The sequence below is a fragment of the Paroedura picta genome, chromosome 11, assembly GCF_049243985.1.
Source record: "Paroedura picta isolate Pp20150507F chromosome 11, Ppicta_v3.0, whole genome shotgun sequence".
NCBI lineage: Eukaryota > Metazoa > Chordata > Lepidosauria > Squamata > Gekkonidae > Paroedura > Paroedura picta.
Genome location: NC_135379.1, coordinates 13,216,808 through 13,227,355, shown reverse-complemented (window position 1 = coordinate 13,227,355; position 10,548 = coordinate 13,216,808). Strand labels below are relative to the sequence as shown.

Below are 10,548 nucleotides of genomic sequence, written 5' to 3'. Positions count from 1 at the left end.
ACCCCAGGTCCTCCTTTCCCTCAGACTGGAGCTGTTGGCTTCTCCAGCGGTGAGCGCAAAGCATTAGATTGCAAACGTACCTAATCCATCTCTCCTCCCCCATGACTGGAAATCCTGTGGTTAAAATAACACAGCCTCTATTCAGAGCGCAAACTTAGAGCCGCTCGCTGTAGCGGGATTGAAGGGACTCTCCGCGGGCAGACGAGTCCGGCAGGGTGGCTTTTTATCCTCCTCCTCCTCCTGATCCATGACAGGACATCCCGGCCTCTGCTGTTGGCATGCAAGGTAAAGATTTTCGGGGCTCTTTGTATGGGTGTGAGCCAGAGAGAGAGAGAGAGAGAGAGAGAGAGAGAGAGAGAAGGGTGTGTGTGTTTGGAGATGGCTGAGAAACTGTTGCTATTAATATCACAAGGAGCATTTGGGTGAAAAGGCATTCGGCTGGCCTTTTGACTATTCTTGGACGTACAACCTGCGTGAAACGGCAGCCTGGTAGTAGCATGCAGCACTTGGGCATCACACGGCACAGGACGGGGTGTGTCGGAAACCTGCAGGTTTGGGACAGAGGCAAAACTGCATGGGTTTATGGGGATCTGAGACTCTACCACTACCTGACTCTTCTTCGTCAAAGACTGGGTTTCTCTGGGGGGCGGGATCCCTGGGCCAAAGGTGAAAGCGGACCTTGACAGGAGCACACAAGCTCTGTTGGTAGCGTTGGTCCGAATGTTGTTATAGTAACAAGACAGCCCTGTGTTCGAGAGCAGTCCTCGCTGGTAATTGAGCACCTCCCTGTCCGCTGGGCTGCTTTCAAAGGCTCAGTGAGGGATTGCTCTGGGAGAAAACCTCTTTGATGCCGAAATGCAAATAACAAAGCCGTGTCAGGCGAAGACGGGCCCTGAAAAAGAATTCTATGCATTGCATTCAGTCCGGCAAAGAGGACCAGTGTCCTCTAACTCTTCGCGATGCTTTCCAATGGGTAGCCGTCTTGGCCCGAAGTAGCACAACAAAATCAGAGTCCAGTAGCAAGACCAACAAAGATTTATTCAGGGCGTGAGCTTTCGAGCGCAAGCTTTTGAGTGCAGGGCGTGAGCTTTCGAGTGCACGCCCTGAATAAATCTTTGTTGGTCTTAAAGGTGCTACTGGACTCTGATCTTCTTGATGCTGGTGCAGATGATGAGAGGCAAGCTGATGTTTGGTGCACACGCATGGCCACTTCTTTAAAAATTTTAAAATACGGACATAAAAAGGGAATGGCTTCATTGACTTAAAAAAAAAAATTTTTTTTAGTGATGTTGATGTGGGGGCCACAACCTCCTGAAGGTGTGTTTCCCAACTGTGGTCCACTGACTATAACAGAGCATTTTGCACGGAGCTAGATTACTTTGGGAAGACTTCTGAGAAGTTTGGGGCTTCAGTCAATATGGGGTTATTATTCATTCATTGCACTTTGGTTGCAGGGGTCTTACGTGTTCACTCAGATGGTATTATTTGGTGCTGGGGAAACTCCAGTTCTTCCCTCAGATTCTTCTAGGGTTGTGCATGGCTGTCATTCCTTTCCTCCCTCCTGCAACTCAAGCCAGATTAAATGGGATTCCCAGGAGGTCTCCTATCTAGACGCTGACCAGACCCAGCTCTGGTTAGTTTCAGAAGGATTGCTTGGTCAGGTGCCCTTTGGGCACAGTTTAGGAACAAAGTAGGTCACAAGGTTGGATACACACTTTTCTTGGATGCTTTAGGATGCTTAGGGCTGATCCTGCGTTGAACAGGGGGTTGGACTAGATGGCCTGTGTGGCCCCTTCCAACTCTATGATTCTGTGATTCTAAGGTCCTATTGGATAGTATCTGTGGCATGGATTTTGATGGAAAACCTACATACACAGCGTTTTGCAAACATTTTGATCCATTGCATTGCTAGCCGTCTCTTCAGTTTCAGAGGTGTGCACTCCCATGCATTGGGTGCTGAGTGCAAACTAAAGGGGAAAGTGTGGGACCAGGTTGGGGTCGTGACAGGATGGAACAGTGGTGAGATTGTACCCCCTCCCTCAATGTTGCTCACTGTGTGCTCTTGTGGAATCTTGATATCATTTAGCAAGTGTCACGGCAGCACAAAACAGCTTGCCTGGCGTTGAGTCCTATCACAACATGTCAAGGGACTCCACAAAATCTTTGGAGGATCAAAGCCTGGGGTGGCCAAACTGTGGCTCTCCAGAGGTCCATGGACTACCATGACCATGATCCCTTGCAAGAACCATGCCACAACTGGGCCAACCCTGTTCTATGCTGAGCATCCTTCTGTGGTTGAGACAACTGCATCCTGGGCAGATGCCAAAGGGATACCTCCTGGCATTTTTGTTGGCTGGTTTGTTTTTGGAGGACTCTTCTCGCCCAAGGAGCCAACAGAAAGCTATGATTGGCTCTTTGTTCTGGTCTATATGACTGTAAATAAAGTATCATGTTGACTGGCTCTTTGCTTTGAGGAAAAGGTTCTGTTTGGCTTTTGTTTCCAACCGAAGGGGAAAATTCGCTCCATGCTGGGTCACGCAGATTGGCTTCCAAGTGCAAAGATTGAAGACAGCCTGTCCTTGCTAAATCCATTGACTCAAAGTGCCCCCAAACTCCCCGTTGTTGTTTTTCTCTCACGTGCAAAGCCCTTTGTATTTTCTCCCCGAGGTTCATGAAGCAGGTGAGCACCAGGAAACCCAGAGGTTGTGGCTCAGTGGTAAAGCATCTGCTTGACATGCAGAAGGTCCCAGGTTCAAGCCCCAGCATCTCCAGGTGATGTGAAAGACCCTGGAAAGCTGCTGCCAGTTGAGCAGGCAATAACTGGCCCTGATGGGCCAAAGGCAGCTTCATGTGGTCGTCTTGTGGGTGCCCTGCATTACAGCTCCCTGCACTGGTGTATCAGAGTAGGATCTTTGAAAGCCAAGTGGAAGACCTTGGTCCCCCAACTTAGCCTACCTGGCAGGGTGTTATGAGGGTGAAATGAGCATGGGAGCTCTACGTACACTGCTCCAATCTCCTTGGAGAAAGGGCAGAGCAAAAATGTCCTGGACGGATCGTGGCTGCAGCTGAGGGAAAGCAGAGAGGGATCTTTTATTGACCCATCATGTTCTTTGCTTTATAAGCACTTCCCAGCTCCAGCGCAAGAGCGCTCTTCCGTGTCCTTTGTGGGGGAATCTTATTCGGCAGTCGCAGTGATCCAAACAACCTTTGTGAAAGGAATGTTCTGGCAGGGAAGTATCACTTTCGTACGCATTATTGAGCTGTTCAGGGGGGGAAAGGCCACTGGCCCAGCCAGAGAAGCTGGGGTTTGCCATTGGTGTTCTGCTGGGTGCCATCCTGCAATGAAATTCACGGTGGGCCGGACACACTCTCCCAGCTTAACCAACTTCACAAGGTTCTTGGGAGGGTAAAATAAGGTCAGGAGAAGCACGTTTGTTTGTGTGTGTGTGTGTGGGGGGGATAAACATGTGATGGATGGCCAGGTATATGGAAATAGAAAAAATTCCTTCTTGCCCTCAGAGTTTGTGGGTGGGGGAAGCACCCAGTGTCTGCCTGTGATGCCCCCTGTCACGGACAAGAATGTTAAGGGGCGAGATGGAGTCATCCCAGGTTTGCGTATCCTTCAGGCTGACGATGCTCCTTGGCTTTCTGGAAGCAAAACGCAAAACGTTTCTTGGGCCTTCTCTGCTTCTGTGGGGTGGGTGCCAAAGCTGCTCCCAATGCAGAGGGTCGCTTTTTAATCGCATCCTATATATGGTCAGGCCGTACGAAAGATGTAACCCAAGCCAATGTGTTCAGGACAAAGAAATGTGGTTAGGTTTCAATACAGACCGTCAAACTGATGTCATTTTAACTCCGCACAATAGTGCCAAGAATTTTCTAAGTTCTATATCAAGAATTAGTTGGGTTTTTTAAAAAAAAGGCACGCATATTCAGGCACATACTCAGGGCTTGCTCATGTGGAAAAATGAACTTTTGTGGAAAATATTTATGGGAACCTGCCAGAGAAGTATGTTAGGCCTTTTAATATGGATTTGGATTACATATAGAGAAGCAGAAAACAAAAGGCTTATGAGATTTCGCTTTCCAGTTTAGCAAAAGAACTCTCCTCGTTTTCAGAGAGTCTTCCGTGCTTAATTAGCATTTTCCAGAAAAATGGGACATTACAAAATGGTCCCTGGGTTCACTATATTGAACTGGTGGAGCAAATCTTTAACTGTGATCTTCATCAGGAATCCAGTGGATAGGATAACCCTGTTGGTCTGAAACTTCAGAACTAAATTTGAGTCCAGGGACACGTTTAAGACCAACAAAGTTTTATTTAAGGTATGAGCTTTCAGGTGCAGGCACATGTCTTCAGATTCCAGATATTTGTTTCATTTTCTTTTTGGACCTATGTCCCACCACTCTCGAGAGACTGGTGGAGGCTTGCAATCATAAAATCAGTGGTCGGTGAAGAAGATCGAGCCCCCCACACCCCCTGCCCTTCAGTGTTAAGCAACAACTTGAGATCTCTACCCTCCTTCCTCCCCCTCTAGAGGTAGGGGTGGGTGGGGTGATATTCTGCCATGTTCTCTTTTCTATTGTGATTTTATGTCTTGGGTTTTTGTGTCCTTTTAATTGGGGTTTTAATTGGTTTTTATTGGACATTTGTAAACTGCCATGAGTTGGTGGGGAATAAATTTAACAACAACAACAACATCTCATAGACCAGTAACCCCCCTAAGAAAACCCCGATAGACAAACCCCGCAAGATTTTGGCTCCATTCCCCAAATCTCCTGGTATTTCCCAATACCCACTTTTTCCTACCTGAAGGAGTCTAAAGGTGGCCTACAGCCTCATCCCTTTCCTCTCCCCACAACACGCACCCTGTGAGGTAGGTTGGCCGAGAGAGCTCTGAGAGAACTGTGACTGGCCCAAGGTCACCCAGCTGGCTGCTTTTGGAGGAGCAGAGAATCAAACAGGGTTCTTCAGATTAGAGGCTGCTGCTCTTGACCACGACGCCACTCTGACCCCAAGCTGATCCTATTGTGTGCACAGCTTTGGTAGCTGCAGACTAAATACTGATTCTTGTTCACATTGCCAGAGCTGTCCATGCACGCACAAAAAGGATGTTGCCCCTGTTCAGATTCTATGTTGACCACGCACATCGGGAGCATCACATGTGTTTCTGATAAGCATCACTGCCATATGCCTGGTCCATGTGGATGTACTCTCTGAAAGTGCTTATCTTTTCCATCTTAGGTCCCCTCTCTCTTCATATTCTGGCAAGGGAACTAAGCCTTCTCTTGGCATTTTAGATTCCCAGGCTGCCAGCTGGCCGGTTTCTTGCTAGCAGGGCTGGGGTTCCCCCCTCGCCTTCCGAGTATCAGGGGAGACTTTTTGTTGTTGTTGTTGACTTGTACCATAAGGGATCAGAGAAAGGTCGGTCTTTGAAATGCCTTATGAATTATTTATGTATTGTCTCCCTTGTGATCAGAATCCTTTTAGCCGAACGGAAAATCAAAGGGTGCCCTCGGTTTTCATCCAGAGTCATCCACGGTGTTCCAATTGGGAGGGCAAAGAGTGGGGCCAGCTAGTGGATTTGCAAAGCTCTTGTCCCTGTCGATGGCTTGGCCTTTCTCTGTTTTGGAAGATGCAAGATCTGTAGAGGGCATGACTCAGGGACATAGCAAGAACGTCCTGCAGGGGGCATCAGAGAAAATGTGCATGAAGCATAGTTAGCCTCCTGATTGGCTCATTTGGAGAATTCCTTCCTCCCTGCTTGCCTCTACAATGAACGGCAGAACAGACGTCAGCTAGGACTCTCTCCTCTCTCTCTTTCCTTACAAAGTTATTCCTCTTTACAATGAACCTATTTTATTCCTTTACACAGCTTGGTGCTCTACACCTCTTTGCATATTCAAACTCTGCCGGCATTCTCCTTCCTTCCTTCCTTCCTTCCTTCCTTCCTTCCTTCCTTCCTTCCTTCCTTCCTTCCTTCCTTCCTTCCTTCCTTCCTTCCTTCCTTCCTCCCTCCCTCCCTCCCTCCTTCTTTCCTCCTTCCTTCCTTCCTTCCTTCTCTATCTCTCCTTCCTTCCTTCCTTCTCTATCTCTCCTTCCTTCCTTCCTTCCTTCCTTCCTTCCTTCCTTCCTTCCTTCCTTCCTTCCTTCCTTCTCTATCTCTCCTTCCTTCCTTCCTTCCTTCCTCCCCTCCCCTCCGCCTTTCTCCCTTTCTCCCTTTGCTTTGAAGCAAAGTGAGGAAGTGGGAGGAATAAATCCTGGGCTGGGACCTCACTAGCCCCTTACCAGAACTGTGGCTTCCGAGAGTTGGCCATTCTCTTTTTGCTTCTTAGCCTTGGGCTCCACTACCGTGCCCACTAAGGGCTGGAGTGAGAAAAGTTTTGCCGTTGTTGTCTTCCACCCCATCCTCCATCCTCCTATCAGAACCACAGAGATTACCATTTGGGTTTTAAACTGTGCTTACGGCCGGGGAAGCCACCCCAGGAACCCGAGAAAGCCGAAAGGTGCAGGAGATGCTCTGCGTCAATAAAGGGAAGAATTTCTCAGGGAGCTCTTTCCTCCTACCCTGCCTCGAAAGGCTTCCCTCCATTGCAGGAAGAGTTACATTGGACCTGACAGCTAGATCGAAGCCAACTGGAATCATTGGGACACCCATCAGTTTCGATCTAAATGCTCTGACAAAATGGAATCGCAGGTTAGGCATTTAGACACATCCTCCCCACCACCACCACCACACACCACCACTGAGTTTCTGATGCAGGAAGAACCCTTCATCTGCATCAACTCGGCGAGCGCATTAACCTCGCAGGTATGCTCGTAGCCCCTGCCTAACCATCACTCGTGTTCAGCCAAGCGTGGTTCAATTCTGTCAGTGCTGATTAGTCTAGCTTCGCCCTTCTGTGCTCCCGGCAGCCACGGGTGGACCTGCACGTTCAAGCAAACCTGGTTTTCACCAAGGCGAGGTCCCGGTTCAAGAGCTTCAGGCCTTGTCCGGTTGTGACTCTGCATTTTTTCTCTGGGCACCTGGGAAGAGAGCAGCTGCATGGTCCATCAGCGTGGTGCAGCGGACTGTAATCTGGAGAACCGGGTTTGATTCCCCGCTCCTCCTCCACTTGCAGCCTGCTGGATGACCTTGGGCTGGTCATGGTTCTCTCAGAGCTCTCTCAGCCTCGCCTCCCTCACAGGGTGTCTGTTGTGGGGAGAGGAAGGGAAGGCGGTTCTCAGCTGCCCTGAGAAGGTAGAGAAAAGTGGAGTAAACAGCGGAACTTTGAGAGATTCCCATCCTACCCAAGGAGGAACCTGTCACAAAGGAAGACCTTGGCACTGGCCCGCTGGCTGGCTGTTTAGCTGTCAGTGCTGCCTACCAGAAAGTTTCAGAGATTCACGACGTCTTTCTGATTTTTGCCAGTATGCCGCTCTGATCCTGAGCAAGCCCCCCCCCACCCCCAGAATTGCATAGAAGATCTATTTTATCTTCAAGGCACTCATTCATTATGCCCCTGAAACTCTCCTACTGTATCCATGAGTCATTGAAAAATCTAGGTGACAACCAAGTGATTGACTTGACAATGAGGTGAACTCAATCAAGAAGCAACCGCTTTACATGCACGTGTGTCGTGTTCACCATGACTCTCCTCCTCCTCCTCCTCACCAGGCATGAGAATTAGTCACGATAATCTCTGCCCACAGAACTGCTGTTACTTTAGCAGCATCGCTCCAGCATGAAGAACTTTCAGTTGCTTGTTAAATCAATATTCTGTTGCTAAATCCCGGATTGGTGCACATGCAAAGGGCGCTCTGGGCAAAAATAAATATAAAGATTGGCCTCCTCAAAGTGTCCAGAGAAGCCATTCCCTAGCCAGCCACCTGAGACTCAAGTTCATTACAAACTTTCTCTGTGAGACACCTCATAAGAGTGAAGAGCCCTTTCAAAGTGTGCTTTGCTGGGACATTTCTGATTCGGGCTGAAAAGCATCTCTCCCAAGTTTGAACACGATAGAGTGGCCAGCTCTGGCTTGGGAAATACCTGGAGACTTTAGGAGTGGAGCCAAGAATGGGCAGGATTCGGGGCAGAGAGGGACCTCAGTGTTATTGTCGTTATATTTATTACCTGCCACTCCCAGACAAGCTTGCTCATGGTGGGTTACATACAAAATAAACACAATAACACAATCTCCAATTAAACTCCCCTCCCATTAAAACCCCATAAAATTAGAGGAAAATACAAAAACCATATGGTGGAAATAATAACACATTATTTAACAGCCCCCATTTAACAGCCTCCCCCCCCCCACCCCATAACACATTATTTAACATCCCAGCTGGGGTGGCTGGAGAAGGGTGTGACATCTGACCACGCCAATGGACCGGCGTGGAAGCTTATCTTTCGGGGGGGGGAGCCCCATCTGATCTTCCACCTGTACTTGCCCTGACCTCAACTCTAGGTCTGGCGGAAGAACTCAGGTCCTGTGGAAAGCTGAAAGCTCTCCCGTAGAATGTTGCATAACGCTAAGGAATCTACACTCAAAAAAGCCATTGTCTCCAGGGGAACTGATCTCTGTCACCTGGAGACGCGCTATAATTCCAGGGGATCCCCAGTTCCCACCTGGGGATTGGCACCCCTGCACATGCAGCATAGCACATAGGCTACCTACCAGCCCATTCTTTTTGCACTGAGGAACTACTGTCTTACTTGACAGCCTCTTCTGTGGGTTTCTTACCCATTGTTGACAGGTGTGCTGTTTTCCAGATACTCGATTGACATGATGGCCTCCTCCTAACCACTCCCACATGCCATTCATATCTGACCTGGAGAAAGGGAGGGGGAGAGCTTCCAATCCCTGTCAACGGCGCTTCAGATCTGGACATCCTGCAAAGGACTGCGCTGTGCAGAGAGCGTGTGCGTAGTTTCTGGCGCATAATGACCATTTTTGAGGAATGGGCCTTACATCTGTTGCAGGAAGAGAAAGCAGAGACTAACTCAGGGGTAGTCAAACTGCGGCCCTCCAGATGTCCATGGACTACAATTTCCAGGAGCCCTTGCCAGCATTCGCCAGCGAATGCTGGCAAGGGTTCCTGGGAATTGTAGTCCATGGACATCTGGAGGGCCGCAGTTTGCCTACCCCTGGGCTAACTGGTTTATTGTGGCTAGATGCCGTGCTGGGCAGCTGTGCTGGTCTGAAGCTGCAGATCAATTTGTGAGTTGAGGGGCATTTGTTTTCCGGGATGGAAGCCCACTATATCTATGGTGACATTTGGGTGAGCATAAGTTGGGGCCTTTTCGCACGGGGATCTTTGTTGCAAATTGTTTGCGGAATGAAAAATCGCCATTTAAAATAGTGGAATTCGTCGTTATGCATACCTGCCTTTGTAGTGGAATCAGTTGCGTTTTTTAGCGTTTCCCACAGGCTTCCGGTCTCGGCAGAAATCGCTAGAAAGGAAGCGCTATTGCCAAGCTCGTCCCGCCCCTGGCCGTCAAGCAGCCAATGGGCAGCCGTTAGCATGCTCCCAAATGGGGGCACAAGTGGTATTCTCTTCAATCTTGCCTGTCAAGGGAAGAGGAATGCGTCGGGAGAGGAAGATAATGGAGGTGAATCACTGGCTGCGTAGTTGGTGCCGGCAGGAGAGATTTGGTTTCTGGGACCATGGGATAGGCTTTCTTGAGGAAGGCCTACTAGCACCTGATGGACTGCACTTATCAAAACTGGGGAAGAATGTGTTTGGCAGGAACCTGGGGAGATTCATCAGGAGAGCTTTAAACTAAAGCCACTAGGGGAAGGAGACGATCAACATAGGGAGTGTATGGAAGGAAAACTATCGGAGGCAGCCCAACCGGCAAGGCCAGCTCATAGGGAACCAAAAGTAAAAGGATTCAGATGTCTTTATACTAACGCCCGAAGCATGGGCAATAAAAAGGAAGAGCTGGAACTTCTCATGCTGATGGAAAGGTATGATCTAGTAGGCATCACAGAAACTTGGTGGAATGATTCTCATGACTGGAATGTAATGGTGGATGGATATGAACTGTTCAGAAAAAACAGAATAGATCGAAGAGGTGGAGGAGTGGCACTGTATGTGAGGAAAGGGCTTACCTGTCAGGAAATTCTAGTGAAGGAGAGCATATCTACAGTGGAAAGCATCTGGGTGAAAATAAGCGAGGGGAAAACAAACAGTGTGGTGGTTGGTGTCTGCTACCGACCGCCTGACCAACGAGAGGATGTGGATGCTGCACTTTGTGAGCAGCTTGAGAAAATATCCAAACGGCAGGACCTTGTCATCATGGGTGACTTCAATTTCCCAGATGTGTGCTGGGAAACAAACTCTGCGAAGCGTCCTCAGTCATGCAAGTTTCTGACCTGCCTGGCTGACAATTTCATTTATCAAATGGTAGATGAACCCACAAGAGGTTCAGCCATACTGGACTTAATACTGACCAACAGGCAAGAGTTGGTGGATGAGGTGAAGGAGGTGGGGACCCTAGGGGGAAGTGACCATGTCCTCATAGAATTCCTTTTGAGATGGGGAGCCAAGGAAGCTTGTAGCCA

General features: G+C 48.9%; 1 protein-coding gene across 1 annotated transcript in view; it reads left to right on the top strand.

Annotated features, from left to right (window-relative positions):
• Window positions 1-10,548, top strand: part of JCAD (junctional cadherin 5 associated) — a 61,351-nt gene continuing 50,803 nt past the window's right edge. Inside the window, exon 1 of the mRNA XM_077302633.1 lies at window positions 1-285. The gene's annotated coding sequence lies outside the window, so the exon portion shown is untranslated. The remainder of the gene's footprint in view (window positions 286-10,548) is intronic.